Source organism: Coccinella septempunctata, chromosome 9, assembly GCF_907165205.1.
Source record: "Coccinella septempunctata chromosome 9, icCocSept1.1, whole genome shotgun sequence".
NCBI lineage: Eukaryota > Metazoa > Arthropoda > Insecta > Coleoptera > Coccinellidae > Coccinella > Coccinella septempunctata.
The window spans coordinates 2,199,094-2,219,382 of record NC_058197.1 but is presented as its reverse complement, the minus strand read 5'-3'; positions in this window follow the sequence as shown (position 1 = coordinate 2,219,382).

The window sequence follows — 20,289 nt, the reverse complement described above, 5'->3', positions numbered from 1 at the left end:
ACCATAATTTTTTATATTGTTTTCTCATTATTCCATATACCAGCTTCAGTTCTCTCGCGAATATTATTATTCCAGTTTCAACCTCAAGAAAAAGGCTACTGCAACCAAAATTTTTCGTTATTTTCTCTAATAAATTTCAGCAATCCATTTTAAGAAATTCATGACGGAAGAAAGTAACTTTTTTAATCGGTTTTTCGAAGTTTTCCATGAGCTATATGGATGTGTAGAGGATGTTTCATTGAAATGAATTAATTTCAAAAGAAATTACCTGAGCCTGAAACAAAGAACAGTTTACATTGACGAATATAATGGACAGATAGAATAGAAATCAACGTTCATACTTAATTATCGAAATCTCATTTCTCTTGACAAATACAAAGGGGATTTATCTGTAAAAAAAACCAGAACAATATCATGGAAACCAAAAAAGTGCCATAACTGATCTACGGGACTACTATTTCTTGATAAGCAAAAAAAAACCCTATTCAAAACCATTGACGTATTGAAGTATACAGTAAAATATTTGTTACTTTGACTAGGTGACAGGTACAGAATAACACAGGTACAGTATAACCAATACAATAAACCATCCCTCAACATTTCCGCCCGCAACGGACCGATTTGGTCATAATTACTACCTGCGAAAACAAGGAATTGTATAGCAGGAACTTTGAAGTATTTTGAAATAAGATATTTGATTGTTGATGCATTTTTCGGAAATATTGCAATTAATTATCGATTTATGTTCGAACCCCAGCATCTCAAAATAGAACTTTTTTCTATAAAACGGCCTTTTAAAAATCATTTTGAATATTTTCGATAGCCGGATCAGCATAGAAATCATAAAATATATAATCTAAACAGCAAATGAAGTTGGACGGCCAAAAACTTGCATAAGTATGACTATGTATGTCTAATTTCGACATTATTTTGGCGATATTTTATTTTCACTTTACTGAATGTCACTTGCAATGGTTATTTTTTTTTTTAATATCTTCTTTTCGTACTGGGCGTGAATATAATTTCCGATTTTCGTCTTAAATTTTGGAGATAGTGAGGCCTTACAAATGTTTTAGTGTGACTTTCGGACTAATATCAAGTTATTTCCGTATAATTCCCCATTTTGAAAAACGATAGCAGAATATTCCGTATCCAGGAATACCTTGTCAATTTTGGGCATAGTAAGGATAGGATGGATCATAATTCGACTAAAATAGAGGTTTTCATTTAAACAAATTTTTTTCGATGAAAGTACGAAACGAAAGAATTTTTTGGTGGATATGCTGTTAAAAATACATTATGACTTCGACAACAATTCCTGAATGTTGCACCATTCCATCGTTAAAGCATACTGAAAGCTGGAAATCTTGGAAAATTCAATGTCATGTCACCAGAGTCACATGTTACTCGATGGGGAATCCATGCCGTTTTTCAAGAAACCAAGTTTTTAACTCTTATAATATGAGAATATTTCATTTTAATTATTTATTTATTTATTTATTTATTTATTCATTATTATATACTCAAAATTTTTCGGTTTCCCGGTTAAGACATTGAAAAGGAAATTCATGAAGTAGATAGCAGTGCTCCGTATAATTAGGGTGAAAATAAAAAATAACGATTCTGTACTTATATATAGGAACCTACATGGATTTCTGCATATACATCAGAGTGGTTAAATTTATTCAGGGACATTCTTTCTATAGTTTTTATTTCCTCAGGAAAAACGTGTATACCATCTACAACGTGAATGTAAATGATGAAAAAGAATTCTCTAGAAATTATTAATTTTGAAATATTGCTTGGAGCAGCGAGATTTGAAACAAACTTAAGAATTGAAATACTAATGCGCTTCAATACTTGCTTATCCAGATAGTTATTATCTGTATCGATAACTTATACTTTTCAATTGTTGATATTTTATCATTTCATAATATCAGAAACGTTTGAAAAAATGAACAGTAATATATAATAGTATATTCTTTCTGTAAGAAAAATACTCTGGACAATTATCATTTAAATTCGCATATGTTTCATAAACTCATACTTATATAAAACAATCTATAATTTCAGGTATTTTTAGTGTTAGGCTCAAGTATCACAAAATAACAAAATATTTTATATGTTCTTTTTAGGTATCATAAATAATGGATTGAACACAATAGGTAAAATATCGCAGGAATTTGGACAGGTTGAAAAACAATCTCTTATGAATTCGCCAACGTTTCGGAACTATTTTGTTCCTTTCCCAAGGCTCATCATACAACTAATAAAAGTAACACTTCAAAATTGGTCATAGGAAGTTAAGGATAAATCAACAAACAGTCCGACGTGTGACAGTTAAATTGAACGAATGTAATACGTTGATTCCATAGAAATTTTAAGTCACAGCAATCTAATATCGAATCAGACGACGGAACGGGCAATTGGGTGCTGGGGTGCTAGGGAGGGATGGTAGAGGGGCTATATAACAGCGGAGTAGATGTACAAAGTATTCAGTTGTGAATGTGCTTCGTGCTGCAAATATTGTGTTGTGGTTTACATTTTTTAACTTTGATACTATCGAATTTTATCGTTTCATACTCAAATATTTTTTTCATTGTGGAAGACGAGATGGACAGAAAGAAGATCTTGAGAATGGGATTGGAAAAATTGAAGTCTAAACAAATTGACTTGAGGAGAACAGTTCAAATCAGGAATTTTCTGAAGTCACATGTAGGAGAACGAAAAAGAGGAAAAGTTCCTCAGAAAAAATCCGACACTCACGCTGCAAGAAGAGAAGGTAATCAAGATGAACATAGCCAAAAAGTCGTGAAAAAAATAAATTTCGATGTTGGAGAAAAAAAGCAGTATGTGTCGAACGGAAATCTGAGAAAACGCTTGACGAGGTCTTTCATTCTGAAGGAGATTCTGAATATGACATCTATTAGAAGAAAAGAAGATCCTAATATCAAACTTTTCAATGTGAATGACTACATTGAGATTTTTAGGAAGAAGGAGAAACCTATAAAATGAAAACTTTTGTAGGATTTGTAACTCCAACCCGCGCTCTATATTCAAAATGAAATATTAACTTCGAAAAAAATTGAAAATTGTTAGATGTAGGGAAGACAACAGTACTGTTTTAAGTACTATGCGTAAAAGACTGAACGCTCCTTGACCTGCGATCAAGAAATAGAAAATTCATAATATTGGAGTGCAAGTCTGATATTTGAATTTACAGCATATTCTTAATGAAACATTAATTTTGAAAACAAATAAAAAATGATAGGAGATTATAAAAGTTAACAGTTAGAACTGTTTCAAGTACTATGCAAAAAAAAAATCCACTGAACGCTTCTTGACCTGCAATCAAGCAATAGGTTATGTATGAATTCAGAGTGCAAGTCTGATATAATGAATCATTTATGATATAGAGTGTATTCTAAATGAAACATTAGGTTTGAAAAAAAATTAAAAATTGTTAGGTGTACTCAAAAGACAACGTTAGGTCCCGTTCCAAGTACGGTATAAAAAAAATTAAAACTTCAAAATATGACCAGATATACTAATTATCTGTAAAAATTAAGTAGGAGGATATCAAATAAGTGAGCCTTCGAATAAGGGCGATAAATAAACGAATTCAACTCAGATATATGAAAACCAACAACTGTTGATTTGTTTGTCCACTTTTATATCAATGTGTATTATGTTCCTGAATTAATTTCGTTTGTTTTGAGTTATTTCATCCTCTCATTTATTGAGACATTGGTTCACTATAACCAGGATAATTTCCAATCCTGCTTTTCTTTGTCATTCAAGAACATTGTTTTAGGGATTCATCTACTATTTATATCCTACAGATAATTGAAAAAATTTGCTCTTTTCAGTTTCACTAGTTATAATGGCGTCATAGATCTAACGCTACGCACCGCACAATTTTTTATATTGTTTTCTCATTATTCCATATGCCAGCTTCAGTACTCTCGCGAATATTATTATTCCAGTTTCAACCTCAAGAAAAAGGCTACTGCAACCAAAATTTTTCGTTATTTTCTCTAATAAATTTCAGAAATCCATTTTGAGAAATTCATGACGGAAGAAAGTAACTTTTTTATTCGGTTTTTCGAAGTTTTCCATGAGCTATATGGATGTGTAGAGGATGTTTCATTAAAATGAATTAATTTCAAAAGAAATTACCTGAGCCTGAAACAAAGAACAGTTTACATTGACGAATATAATAGACAGATAGAATAGAAGTCAACGTTCATACTTAATCATCGAAATCTCATTTCTCTTGACAAATACAAAGGGGATTTATCTGTCAAAAAAACCAGAACAATATCGTGGAAACCAAAACAGTGCCATAACTGATCTACGGGACTACTATTTCTTGATAAGCAGAAAAAACCCTATTCAAAACCATTGACGTATTGAAGTATACAGTAAAATATTTGTTACTTTGACTAGGTGACAGGTACAGAATAACACAGGTACAGTATAACCAATACAATAAACCATCCCTCAACGTTTCCGCCCGCAACGGACCGATTTGGTCATAATCACAACCTGCGAAAACAAGGAATTGTATAGCATGAACTTTGAAGTATTTTGAAATAAGATATTTGATTGTTGATGCATTTTTCGGAAATATTGCAATTAATTATCGATTTATGTTCGAACCCCAGCATCTCAAAATAGAACTTTTTTCTATAAAACGGCCTTTTCAAAATCATTTTGAATATTTTCGATAGCCGGAGCAGCATAGAAATCATAAAATATCTAATCTAAACAGCAAATGAATTTGGACGGCCAAAAACTTGCATAAGTTTGACTATGTCTAATTTCGACATTATTTCGGCGATATTTTATTTTCACTTTTGAATGTCACTTGCATTGTTTATTTTTTTTTAATAACTTCTTTTCGTACTGGGCGTGAATATAATTTCCGATTTTCGTCTTAAATTTTGGAGATAGTGAGGCCTTACAAATGTTTTAGTGTGACTTTCGGACTAATATCAAGTTATTTCCGTATAATTCCCCATTTTGAAAAACGATAGCAGAATATTCCGTATCCAGGAATACCTTGTCAATTTTGGGCATAGTAAGGATAGGATGGATCATAATTCGACTAAAATAGAGGTTTTCATTCAAACAAATTTTTTTCGATGAAAGTACAAAACGAAAGAATTTTTTGGTGGATATGCTGTTAAAAATACATTATGACTTCGACAACAATTCCTGAATGTTGCACCATTCTATCGTTAAAGCATACTGAAAGCTGGAAATCTTGGAAAATTCAATGTCATGTCACCAGAGTCACATGTTACTCGATGGGGAATCCATGCCGTATTTTAAGAAACCAAGTTTTTAACTCTTATAATATGAGAATATTTCATTTTAATTATTTATTTATTTATTTATTTATTTATTTATTCATTATTATATACTCAAAATTTTTCGTTTTCCTGGTTAAGACATTGAAAATGAAATTCATGAAGTAGATAGTAGTGCTCCGTATAATTAGGGTGAAAATAAAAAATAACGATTCTAACCTACATGGATTTCTGCATATACATCAGAGTCGTTAAATCTATTCAGGGACATTCTTTCTATAGTTTTTATTTCCTCAGGAAAAACGTGTATACCATCTACAACGTGAATCTAAATGATGAAAAAGAATTCTCTAGAAATTATTAATTTTGAAATATTGTTTGGAGCAGCGAGATTTGAAACAAACTTAAGAATTGAAATACTAATGCGCTTTAATATTTTCGATAGCCGGAGCAGCATAGAAATCATAAAATATCTAATCTAAACAGCAAATGAATTTGGACGGCCAAAAACTTGCATAAGTTTGACTATGTCTAATTTCGACATTATTTCGGCGATATTTTATTTTCACTTTACTGAATGTCACTTGCATTGTTTATTTTTTTTTAATAACTTCTTTTCGTACTGGGCGTGAATATAATATCCGATTTTCGTCTTAAATTTTGGAGATAGTGGGGCCTTACAAATGTTTTAGTGTGACTTTCGGACTAATATCAAGTTATTTCCGTATAATTCCCCATTTTGAAAAACGATAGCAGAATATTCCGTATCCAGGAATACCTTGTCAATTTTGGGCATAGTAAGGATAGGATGGATCATAATTCGACTAAAATAGAGGTTTTCATTTAAACAAATTTTTTTCGATGAAAGTACAAAACGAAAGAATTTTTTGGTGGATATGCTGTTAAAAATACATTATGACTTCGACAACAATTCCTGAATGTTGCACCATTCTATCGTTAAAGCATACTGAAAGCTGGAAATCTTGGAAAATTCAATGTCATGTCACCAGAGTCACATGTTACTCGATGGGGAATCCATGCCGTATTTTAAGAAACCAAGTTTTTAACTCCTATAATATGAGAATATTTCATTTCAATTATTCATTTATTTATTTATTTATTTATGTATTTATTTATTCATTATTATATACTCAAAATTTTTCGTTTTCCCGGTTAAGACATTGAAAATGAAATTCATGAAGTAGATAGTAGTGCTCCGTATAATTAGGGTGAAAATAAAAAATAACGATTCTAACCTACATGGATTTCTGCATATACATCAGAGTTGTTAAATCTATTCAGGGACATTCTTTCTATAGTTTTTATTTCCTCAGGAAAAACGTGTATACCATCTACAACGTGAATGTAAATGATGAAAAAGAATTCTCTAGAAATTATTAATTTTGAAATATTGTTTGGAGCAGCGAGATTTGAAACAAACTTAAGAATTGAAATACTAATGCGCTTTAATACTTGCTTATCCAGATAGTTATTATCTGTATCGAAAACTTATACTTTTCAATTGTTGATATTTTATCATTTCATAATATCAGAAACGTTTGAAAAAAAAAAAACAGTAATATAGTATATTCTATCTGTAAGAAAAATACTCTGGACAATTATCATTTAAATTCGCATATGTTTCATAAACTCATAATTTTATAAAACACTCTGTAATTTTAGGTATTTTTAGTGTTAGGCTCAAGTATCACAAAATAACAAAATATTTTATATGTTCTTTTTAGGTATCATAAATAATGAATTGAACACAATAAGTAAAATATCGCAGGAATTTGGACAGGTTGAAAAACAATCTTTTATGAATTCGCCAACGTTTCGGAACTATTTTGTTCCTTTCTCAAGGCTCATCATACAACTAATAAAAGTAACACTTTAAAATTGGTCATAGGAAGTTAAGGATAAATCAACAAACAGTCCGACGTGTGACAGTTAAATCGAACGAATGTAATACGTTGATTCCATAGAAATTTTAAGTCACAGCAATCTAATATCGAATCAGACGACGGAACGGGCAATTGGGTGGTGGGGTGCTAAGGAGGGATGGTAGAGGGGCTATATAACAGCGGAGTAGATGTACAAAGTATTCAGTTGTGAATGTGCTTCGTGCTGCAAATATTGTGTTGTGGTTTACATTTTTTAACTTTGATACTATCGAATTTTATCGTTTCATACTTAAATATTTTTTTCATTGTGGAAGACGAGATGGACAGAAAGAAGATCTTGAGAATGAGATTGGAAAAATTGAAGTCTAAACAAATTGAATTGAGGAGAACAGTTCAAATCAGGAATTTTCTGAAGTCACATGTAGGAGAACGAAAAAGAGGAAAAGTTCCGCAGAAAAAATCCGACACTCACTCTGCAAGAAGAGAAGGTAATCAAGATGAACATAGCCAAAAAGTCGTGAAGAAAATAAATTCCGATGTTGGAGAAAAAAAGCAGTATGTGTCGAACGGAAATCTGAGAAAACGCTTGACGAGGTCTTTCATTCTGAAGGAGATTCTGAATATGACATCTATTAGAAGAAAAGAAGATCCTAATATCAAACTTTTCAATGTAAATGACTACATTGAGATTTTTAGGAAGAAGGAGAAACCTATAAAATGAAAACTTTTGTAGGATTTTTAACTCCAGCCCGCGCTCTTTATTCAAAATGAAATATTAACTTCGAAAAAAATTGAAAATTGTTAGATGTAGAGAAAAGACAACAGTACTGTTTTAAGTACTATGCGTAAAAGACTGAACGCTCCTTGACCTGCGATCAAGAAATAGAAAATTCATAATATTGGAGTGCAAGTCTGATATTTGAATTTACAGCATATTCTTAATGAAACATAAATTTCGAAAACAAATAAAAATTGATACGGGATCATAAAAGTTGACAGTTAGTACTGTTTCAAGTACTATGCAAAAAAAATCCACTGAACGCTTCTTGACCTGCTATCAAGCAATAGGTTGTGTATGAATTCAGAGTGCAAGTCTGCTATAATGAATCATTTATGATATAGAGTGTATTCTAAATGAAACATTAGGTTTGAAAAAAAATTAAAAATTGTTAGGTGTACTCAAAAGACAACGTTAGGTCCCGTTCCAAGTACGGTATAAAAAAAATTAAAACTTCAAAATATGACCAGATATACTAATTATCAGTAAAAATTAAGTAGGAGGATATCAAATAAGTGAGCAGTCGACATTTTTCTAGTTCAAACTTCATTTTGATGTCTTCCGAGAATCCTTCCACCATTTTCAGCATCAGTTGCATTTGTTTTTTGGTAGATGCGAAGAGTTTCAAATCGTCCATGTAAAGGAGATGATTCAGTTTCATCATAGTTCTACTCCCGCTCTTGATGGAAAATCCGTAGTCCGTAGAATTCAATCTATGAGACAAGGGATTCAGGGCCATGCAGAACCACAGAGGGCTCAGCGAGTCTCCTTGGAAAATTCCGCGTCTTATTGGAATAGGTCCTGTTGTAATGGAGCTGCTGCTTTCATTTGGAGACTAGTACGCCAGGTTGACATGGCGTTTTTCAGGAACTTAACAATATTGGGATCCACCTTGTAAATCTTCAAGATCGTCAAGAGCCATTCGTGAGGTATAGAATCGAATGCTTTTTTGTAGTCTATGTAGGCAGCGCTTGGAGAACGCTTGATTGCAGATAACTGAATCTATTATTAGTTGTTCTTTGCATCCTCGGCTGTCTTTGGTGCATCCTTTCTGTTGCATGGCGATGATTTTATTCCTTTCGCAATGGTTGTGAATTCGGTTTGAAATGCACGATGTGATTAATTTGTACATCGTTGGAAGACATGTGATTGGTCGGTACTTGGATGGGTCTTCTGTATTCCTTTGGTCTTTAGGTAACAAGAATGTTGTGCCATGTGTAAGGAATACTGGCATTCTTTCAGGATTTTCAATGACATCATTTATTGCGGAGGTCAATTTGTCATGCATGATCCAAAGTTTCTTGATCCAGAAGTTCTGTAATCCATCAGGCCCAGGTGCTTTCCAGTTGTGCAGTCCTCTGATAGCTGATTTTACTTCTTCAATTGTGATCATGTCATGCTGCATCGGCTCATATTTTATAGCTTCAGATTTTTCATCTTCAATCCATCCGGTATCTCCATTGAAGTGAGGTTTCGTTGATAATTGTTCGGTCCAGAATTGTTCAATGGCTTCCTTTGGTGGTAACTTTCCATTCTCTCCATCCGACGATGTGAGTGACCGGTAGAAAGATTCTTCCGACTTTTCGAATGAATTATTGTCTCTTTTCCGGCTATAATTGCTTTTATATCTCCTCAGGCGTTCTGCATACAGACTTAATTTTTGCTTCAGAGTGTCGAGGCAATGGTGAGCTGTAGCATTCTCCGTCTCTCGTTCTGTGTGTGTCCTGTTTCTATCCATGATCTCTTTGGCAGCTTTCACAACCTTTCTTCCTCGATTCCCGTTCAAGTACTCCGTCAGTCGTCCAATGTCTCTTCTTAGCCTTTCTGTTTTGTGTTGAAGACGTTTCTGCCATGCTGGCGCGTGTAATTTGTGTAATTTTGGACCATCATTGCCCCTATGGTTTTCGCTGTCGTTAGCGCTGCACAGTGAAAAACTAGATGCAGATATTCCAATGAACTTCCGTTCTGTAGGTATTCAGGTAAAACGTCCATATTCAAGATGTCGATTATAAGTGACAGTTTCTTGGATGTATTGAGCCGTGGAGGTGCTACTCGATGAAGAGGATCTGTTCCTTCCAGTTCGGCAAAGTATCTCCTCATGTCAGAGTCAACTTGTCGGCGGAGCTCTTCCCTATCGTCCTGGTGTTCAGGCTCACTTGCGTTGCAAGATGGACTTTCAGTATCAGTTACTTCTGCCTGTTGTTGCCCAGGCATGTGAATTTCATCAGAGATGTTGGTGTTATTCTATTATGTTATGACTTTAGCCTTGCGGCTTTGACACTCCTCTCCAGAGGAAAATTCACTTATCCCAGATATCTGAGATATCAAAAGGATTAAGCTCTGTTGGAGCCCTTTCCAGGTTTTCGGGCTCGTGGTGGTGGTGGGGTTCGGGTCGCTCCTCGGCTTCCTGCTGTAGGTTGGATTCCTGCTCCACCCGCACTTCCTGTCGGAGCAGACGGTGTTCCTCTGCATTCCTCATGTACTTGCGTACAGTTCTCGCCGTTCCGAGCAGTACCGCCTTCTGCATGACTTTATAAATATTTTCGTCCAACTGAAGTTTTCTCAAGTTCTCCAGTAGTTTCTTCGGTATCAGGCCTGTAGATGAAATGACAATAGGAATGGTCTTTATATCTTTCAGCTTCCACTGCCTTCTGGTTTGTTCCTCGAGATCTCTATATTTTGAAATTTTTTCAGTGTGTCTATCTAGAAGATTGTTATTATTTGGAATTGCCACGTCGATGAATAGTGCTGTGTCCTCATCCTTATTGAGCAATATGAGGTCTGGTCTATTGTGGGTTATTTTCCGGTCTGTGAGAACAGTGCGATCCCAGTAGAGCTTGTGATGTTCGTTTTCCAGCACAGCATCTGGATGGTAATTGTAATAAGGAATCCTTTTCGAAGTTAGAAGTTGGTGTTTTAGTGCCAATTCTTGGTGAAGAATCTTGGCAACAGCATCATGTCTATTTTTGTACTCCGTGCCCGCGAACTTCTGACATCCCCCGGTGATGTGCTGGATAGTTTCATGTGTCGCACAGCCATAACGACAGCTATCGTCCGCCACTGAGGCATCCTTGGCGATGTATCTCATGTAATTTCTTGTTGGAATCACCTGATCCTGGATGGCGAGCATGAAGCCCTCTGTCTCAGGAAACAACCTTCCGGAAGTCAGCCAGTAGTTCGACGCAGATATGTCGACGTAATCATGGTTGACCTCATTCTGGTGCCTCCCATGCAAAGGTTTGCCAATCAGTTTCTGCATTTTACTTTCTGCAGAGTGTTCGACGGTTTCCAAGTGATCCTGGTGTAGCTTTAACGGTGTAGATGTATCAGCAACACAAACTACTCGATGGAGTTCTGACGAAGCTGCCTTGCTCAAGAAATAGTTTCGAAGTCCTTCAATTTCCTGGGACATACGGTTGGACAAATCAACAATTCCTCTACCCCCAAGATGTCGTGGCAGCTCTGTCCGTTCTATTGAGCTTTTGGGGTGATGTTTATTGTGTTTAGTCAGCATCGTCCTTATTTTTCTCTGTAAAGCTGCTAAATCGGTGGTCGTCCGAGAGATAATACCAAATGAATAGCTCAGCGCCGAGCAAGCGTAGGTGTTAATCGCTTTTATCAGATTCTTGCTGTTAAGACCAGTTCTCATTATCCTCCTCAATCTTCGGGTAAACTCCTCCGTTAATTCTTTCTTAATCTGAGTCTGATTGATTTTTCTTGCCTGTTTTATGCCTAGATACTTGTATGTGTCTCCTTCCTTTAATGCTTCAATTTCTGCACCTTCCTTGAGTTTGAACGTACCATCTTCTATTTTCCCTCTCGTTATGTTTAGCAGTCGACATTTTTCTAGTCCAAACTTCATTTTGATGTCTTCCGAGAATCCTTCCACCATTTTCAGCATCAGTTGCATTTGTTTTTTGGTAGATGCGAAGAGTTTCAAATCGTCCATGTAAAGGAGATGATTCAGTTTCATCATAGTTCTACTGCCGCTCTTGATGGAAAATCCGTAGTCCGTATAATTCAATCTATGAGACAAGGGATTCAGGGCCATGCAGAACCACAGAGGGCTCAGCGAGTCTCCTTGGAAAATTCCGCGTCTTATTGGAATAGGTCCTGTTGTAATGGAGCAATCTGCTGCTTTCATTTGGAGACTAGTACGCCAGGTTGACATGGCGTTTTTCAGGAACTTAACAATATTGGGATCCACCTTGTAAATCTTCAAGATCGTCAAGAGCCATTCGTGAGGTATAGAATCGAATGCTTTTTTGTAGTCTATGTAGGCAGCGTAAAGATTCCTTCGCTTGGAGAACGCTTGATTGCAGATAACTGAATCTATTATTAGTTGTTCTTTGCACCCTCGGCTGTCTTTGGTGCATCCTTCCTGTTGCATGGCGATGATGTTATTTCTTTCGCAATGGTTGTGAATTCGGTTTGATATGCACGATGTGATTAATTTGTACATCGTTGGAAGACATGTGATCGGTCGGTACTTGGATGGGTCTTCTGTATTCCTTTGGTCTTTAGGTAACAGGTATGTTGTGCCATGTGTAAGGAATACTGGCATTCTTTCAGGATTTTCAATGACATCATTTATTGCGGAGGTCAATTTGTCATGCATGATCCAAAGTTTCTTGATCCAGAAGTTCTGTAATCCATCAGGCCCAGGTGCTTTCCAGTTGTGCAGTACTCTGATAGCTGATTTTACTTCTTCAATCGTGATCATGTCATGCTGCATCGGCTCATATTTTATAGCTTCAGATTTTTCATCTTCAATCCATCCGGTATCTCCATTGAACTGAGGTTTTGTTGATAATTGTTCGGTCCAGAATTGTTCAATGGCTTCCTTTGGTGGTAACTTTCCATTTTCTCCATCCGACGATGTGAGTGACCGGTAGAAAGATTCTTCCGACTTTTCGAATGAATTATTGTCTCTTTTCCGGCTATAATTGCTTTTATATCTCCTCAAGCGTTCTGCATACAGACTTAATTTTTGCTTCAGAGTGTCGAGGCAATGGTGAGCTGTAGCATTCTCCGTCTCTCGTTCTGTGTGTGTCCTGTTTTTATCCATGATCTCTTTGGCAGCTTTCACAACCTTTCTTCCTCGATTCCCGTTCAAGTACTCCGTCAGTCGTCCAATGTCTCTTCTTAGCCTTTCTGTTTTGTGTTGAAGACGTTTCTGCCATGCTGGCGCGTGTAATTTGTGTAATTTTGGACCATCGTTGTTCGTTCGGCGAATTTTTGCCCCCATGGTTTTCGCTGTCGTCAGCGCTGCACAGTAAAAAACTAGATGCAGATATTCCAATGAACTTCCGTTCTGTAGGTATTCAGGTAAAACGTCCTTATTCAAGATGTCGATTATAAGTGACAGTTTTTTGGATGTATTGAGTCGTGGAGGTGCTACTCGATGAAGAGGATCTGTTCCTTCCAGTTCGGCAAAGTATCTCCTCATGTCAGAGTCAACTTGTCGGTGGAGCTCTTCCCTATCGTCCTGGTGTTCAGGCTCATTTGCTTTGCAAGAAGGACTTTCAGTATCAATGTCTTCTGGGTGTTGTTGCCCAGGTATGTGAACTTCATCAGAGGTGTTGGTGTTATTCTCCATTGCTAGCGGACGCTGAAGTTCTCGTTTAATTGCGTCGATTCGGGCTGTTGGTACTAGTTCATTTCTCAGAATTACGCGGTACTGGTCTGCCACTCGTTGTTCAGTGACATTGACATTTGGGTAGGCAATGCAGAATTCCTCATGGAGCCTTTTCCTATAGTTGTTCGTGTTCTGCCCTAGTCCCGTGATGGAGTTATATATGCGCACAATAGTTTCATTCATGGACGTTGTCCACTTCATGCGCTTTCTCACTAACCCCGCTTGGGTGAGCACTGGCTGAATATCCTGCGCAGCACCTTCAGCGGTTCGAGTCGGCAATTGAATTGGACTCGTTGGTTGCTGTTGTTGCTTTGGAGCTGTAGCTTGTTTTGCAGCAGGAGCCCGCTTCCTCAACATCCTGCCACCGACGTCCCGCATGCTGTCATGTCCAGCGCCGGCTCCAGACATGCCCTGACGATCCCCAGGCAGCGACTTGTTTCCGAGGCTTCTCGTATTCACCATTTTCATGGGTTTGTGCTCCCCTTTCTCGGTTTGGGTGAGGGGTAGAGAAATGAGAGCAGAAAGAGCACCCCTATGAAGGATGTGAAAGAGAGAGGAAGAAGGAATGGGACTGCGGACAGCAGGCGTGGCTGGCTGCACCGTCTACGTCGTTACGATGGCTACCTGGCAGGCCATCTACCAGATAGCTGCCAGGCAGGCCAGACATTACTATTATTATTATTATTATATTCAGCAACGCACCCAGCAGTTCTGTTCCACATTGTCAACTCAATTTCTACAACGTCAACTGTCCATCTCAAAGTGGCACCATCCAGCCCATGACATAAAGGTTGGGTCACTAGTACTCCTCACCGATGAAAGATTACCTCCATGCAAGTGGCCATTAGGGCGAGTAATGGCTGTGCACCCAGTGACAGACGGCCTTGTTCGCGTCGTCACTCTCAAGACCTCCACGTCCACTCTAACCAGACCGATCTCGAAGTTGGCAATTCTGCCAGTGTCCACTCCAGACGAAGCAAGAAAGAATTTCAACCCCTCAAGTCTTCTCAATAACTAACGCTGTTAGTTATGGCGGGCGGAATGTTAAAAATTCAGCCCCTTCTCAACGACGCCACTGGCAGTTCTCAAGGATGTTCCACTCGACAGCATCGACGGCGCAGCCCCCTCTACAAGATGTCAGATGTCCAGTTTCCGCTGAAGCCATTTTTAATTCATTCTCTTTGTTAGCTCTGTAGAAGTAACGTCTCTTAGCTTTCATAGTGCTTTTCTAACCTCTCATTTTCACGCTCGCCTCTTCTAATTGTTAATTTTCAAGTCATCTCGCATCAATCCTGGTGCTAAATTGTTCATCTCACAAGGTAAAGTACTCTCAGACTGCTCAACATCATACATTACACCATTTTCATGATAATTTCATTGTACTGAAATTAGTCCACGTGCAAGAGATTCGGAATCTAGAAATAGATTCCGAATCCTTGCGAGCACTGCTCAAATGAAATGTCTTCTCAACTCAAATCGAACTATTGTCTTCTCAAAACTATATATTTTATCATATTACATAATTTATATAGATTTTCAGACTTCTCTAGATCATCTCACATGAAAATGGGTATGTAGCATCAGGATTGAAACTTCTCAAGTTCATCTCTATAAAATTGATATCTGATTCATTTGTCTTCTCGTAATACTCTTTATTATTAGAATCAGTTTTATCATTTTTATAACACCTCGTATGATCACCTCTTATACATATGACTAATTCATGGTGTTGAGTTTCAGATGAATGAATCCTCATATTCTCCAGGGTGGACCCTGGATGTAGCTGTTTTCCTCAGAACAGGATATGAACACCTCACTGTTAGTTAAGCGATCATGATAATGCTCGACACACCTCGACCTAGGCTCCACCCTGGAAAGTCTGCTCGAACACTCATGTCTACTCACTTGGTATGGTCTACTCTTTATAATATGTACTCTCATTGTTTCTCTTCTATATTCATTCATCGGACTCAACATGCATGTTAGTCTTCTCAGCCTTCAGCACATCTCAAAATCTACGATTAGAGATTTATTCAACTCAGTACTCTCATGACTTCTCTTACTTTATCAATTGTTTCTTCTATTTTTCTGATGAACGTTCTAATCGTGCTTACTTGTAAGCAGTTCGTCTTTGTAAATGCTGAATTCATTGATAAATTTTTGCACTCTTCAAGATCATCTCAATGTATATGAATTATACTATGTTCTTCTCATATTAATTATGATTGTCCTTTTCATTTAATTAATTATTATCGAACTTCTCATTTAATTAGAATTTATTGCCCTTTTCATATTATTTTTTGATATTCTAGTGCTTCTCAAATTCATTAATTCTGTGCTTCTTATTTAACTTGTGCTACTCTTGTTCTGCTCATACTTACATTAACATTATTGATCAACTCAATTTAATGTATCGATTTCTCGTTGATGATCAGACTTAGACATTGCAGTTTCACCTCGGGCCTATTTCTCTGTACTCTCGCGTCTTCTCTTTAAAATTCAGTATTCTAACCTTCGCGTTTTCTGATAGAAAAAGGAGGCTCTCGCAATCAATTTTCAATTGATTGCCCTATCACTGTGTAACCGTTGTGTTGATATTGAATTTATTGAACTCCTCAACGTCTAAGTCTGACATCAAGTGACTTCTCATTTGAACTGCTCTGGACCATCTCTTGTTTTTAATTGGATATTGTCTCTCTGAGTTTATAGATGTTGTTAATATTAGTTGCTTTTTACTGTATTAGCTTCATGCAGGTGACATATTCATTTTATGGTTGTGAATGATTCTTAATATATGTGTTCATACCATCTCCAACTCAATTATCTTTTAATACAGTCCACTACTCTTTAATTAAAAATCATAACACCCTCGATTTTTTAACATTTGGTCCTTCGGGCCGGATAATTGAGTTGGAATTTCATCATCTTCACTAATCATATTTCTCTGTTCTTCTCATAAGCATCAATAATGGCCTCCTCGAAAAAAGAACTTCTCAAAGACCAGCTCGCAGAACCCCTCAAAGACTCGACCGCCTCTGATCAGCGGAAAGAAGGGACATCTGACCACCTCATGCCTTCTCAAGACGACGCCTCCTCAATCGACCCTCCGAAGGAGGGACCAAGGACCCGCTCAAGATCACGCCTGGTGACGCCAGGCTTAATGATCAAAATGTCCACTCAGTTGAACCGCCTCAAGATCATGAAGGACATCTCAGCTGGGCTAGTTGACGAGCCCAGTGAATGGACCACCTCAAAGTTAGACAGCCTCCAAGAACGCCTCGACGAACAGCACAAAGGGTTTTTGAAAACCCACACTCATTTTGAGAACGCCTGGCCGGAGTCTCAAATCGAACATCCTTACTTCTCGAACGACATGTTCGTGGAAGAAGAATTTCTGTACGCCTCATCGTCTTCTCGCATCCGTCACCTCAAGGAAGCACTCGAGCCCCCTCAACCGTCATCTCAACCGTCATCTCAACCGACTGCTTCGTCGACGTCCGCTCAGCCACGCCTCCCAGATATACCTCTTCCAGTCTTCTCAGGCGACTACTCCAGTTGGCCAGGGTTCAAGGACCTCTTCCAGTCCCTTGTAATCCAGAACACCTCAATATCTGATGTCGAACGCCTCCACTACTTACGATCGTCTCTTCAATCCACTCCTCTTAAGCTAATCTCTGGCTTAGCCCTCACTGGCGCCTCTTTTCCCATAGCTTGGGATAGCCTCCTCTCTCAATATGAGAACAAACGTCTTCTCTTGGCAGCTCTTTGCGATAAGATCTTCTCAACGCCTCAATGCTCTCCTCAAAAAAATCCTCGTCTTTATTACAAAACACTCCTCACCAACCTTGTAGAAGCTCTACAAGGTTTGACCGCTCTCGGCCAGTCTTTGGATTCATGCGACTTCCTGCTGGTCTACGTCATCACGAAACATCTCGACCGCTCAACTCGCGAAAAGTGGGAAACCCAACTGGGATCCTCCACCGAATCGCCTCCTCTCACCAAACTTATGGACTTCCTCCAGGCCCATACCCGCTCTTTGGAGTGGCTGGAAGAACCTGAAGACTCCTCAAAAACGCCCGCCTCACGACCTAAAACGTCGTACTCGCACGCTGCCGCCTCTACTGCCACCTCATCCAAAGCCTCCTCGTCAAAAGTCTGCTCCAAGCCCGTCTCGGGTGTAGTGCCTCCTCGTGTTGTGGCGAAAACCCCCGCAAAGTCTCCTCAGCGACCAGTTCGCCCCAATGGATTGCCATCCTATAATTGTGACGACTGCGGTGATGAACACTTCATTGCCACATGTCCTCGCTACCACAGCCGTCATCCATCGGAAAGACACGAAGTGGTTCATCGAAGACAGTTGTGCTACAACTGCCTTGGCCGTCACAATGTCCGCTCATGTAGGTCTCATCAAACATGCCGGTTATGCTCGGATCGACATCACTCCTCGCTCCATGACTACATCAACATGGTCTCCTCCGCCAGAACGCCTCAAGCCTCCTCAGCCAGAACCCCTCAAGCCTCCTCGTCTAGGCCTACTTCTAAGCCCAGTGAAGCTAAGCCAGCCACCTCAAAAAGGGCCTGAAAATTTCGGGCAGTCGTCAAAACTCCTCCAAGACAACTCACCTTTCTCTCGACCGCTCTAGCTCACGTTCTCACTCCAGTCACCTCGCACCAAGCAAGACTTCTCATCGACTCAGGATCGGAACTCTCGTTCATCTCTGAAGACTTCTCAAGACAGCTCAGCCTTCCTCGAAGCCAATCCAAAGTCACCATCGTTGGAATTGGTGGAGCCACCTCAAGATCAAGAGGATCAGTATTGATCACACTGAAATCTCTTCACAATCACAAAACCGTGAATATAAATGCTCATATCTTGTCATCTCCATTTACTAATTTACCATCTTTCAATTGTTGCACACGACCACGTTTGCCACACCTCGACAATTTGAAGCTCGCCGATCCAGAGTTCTACACCTCAAGGCCAATCGACATCATATTGGGTGCTGATGTCTATGGTTCCATCATTCTTCCTCAACTCCGACAAGGGCCAGATGGGTCAACTCCAACAGCTCAGCTCTCGATCTTTGGATGGTTGGTCCTAGGTCCAATATGCCCTCATCAAGAAGTCTGCTCAAGTGTGTCTCCTCAATACCATGCCACTCAAAGCCTTCAAAGCCTTCTCGCAAAGATCTGGGAACAAGAAGAAGTCAAGTCCACCTCCGTAAGTCACCTCACTGCTGACGAGCAGGAATGTGAAGACCACTTCAAGACCACTCACTCTCGACTTCCTTCTGGACGATACATGGTAAGACTCCCATTAAAATCATCTTCTAATCTTTTGGGATCTTCCAGACAACGTGCCTTCCGATGCCTCCAAGGACAATTTCGCAAGTTCGAGGGAAACCAAGAATATTGCCAGCTCTACAAGGACTTCCTCACTGAATATGAACAACTCGAGCACATGAAGAAGGCTCCCTCAGACATCTCGCATCCCAGATACTATTTGCCGCATCATGGAATTCTCAAGCCAGACAGCTCCTCCACCAAATTGCGAGTAGTGTTCAATGGTTCCAGTCCCACCTCAACAGGCCTCTCACTGAACGACATCATGCACACCGGAGCGAAACTTCAGTTAGATGTTATTGATGTATTGTTCTGGGTACGTCGCTTTAAATTTGTGTTTTCCACAGACATCACGAAGATGTACAGACAGATCATGGTGCATCCAGACGATTGGGATCTCCAATGCATTCTCTGGCGAAACTCAGAAGATGAGATAGCGACGTACCACCTCACCACCGTCACCTATGGAACCAAGGCTGCTCCTTTCTTGGCCATTCGAGTCCTCCTCCAACTCATCGAAGATTAAGATCACAAGTTTCCACTCGCCATTCCACCACTCACCAAAGGTCGCTATGTTGATGATATCTATGGTGGTGCAGACACGAAAGAAGAACTCTCAGAAATCGCTATCGACCTGAAAAATCTCTGCATGGCGAGCGGCCTCCCCTTAGCAAAGTGGCAATCGAACTCTCCAAGTACGCTCAAGATGGTAACCGAGGAAGAAATGATACCATCGCCGATCTCATTTGACGACTGTCCTACTTCAACGAAACTTCTAGGCCTCCTCTGGTATCCTCAAGAGGATTACTTCTCGTTCAAGATCAACTCAAGCTCATCTGGGTCTGTGGTAACTAAACGTACTATGTTATCTCATATCGCTCAACTCTTTGATCCACTTGGTTTAGTATCAACTGTCACGATCAGGGCCAAAATGTTGTTGCAGGAACTTTGGCTCCAGAAACTGTCATGGGACGAACCACTGTCACCTCAACTCTCAGAAAGATGGTGCAACATCAGAGAAGATCTCAAATCACTGGCCAGTGTACGTGCTCCTCGATGGGTAGGCACCCAAGAAAATGCTACCTTAGAACTTCACGGTTTCTCTGATGCTTCTCAACTTGCCATGGCAGCAGTCCTCTATCTCGTAGTCCGCTCACCGTCCACAGGATCCAAAGTCACATTGCTCTGCTCAAAAACAAAAGTAACGCCGTTGAAACGCCTCACAATCCCGCGCCTCGAACTCACAGCATCTCTCATCTTGGCCAAGTTAACTAATTATGCTCATCGTGTTTTAGATACACAGATACACTC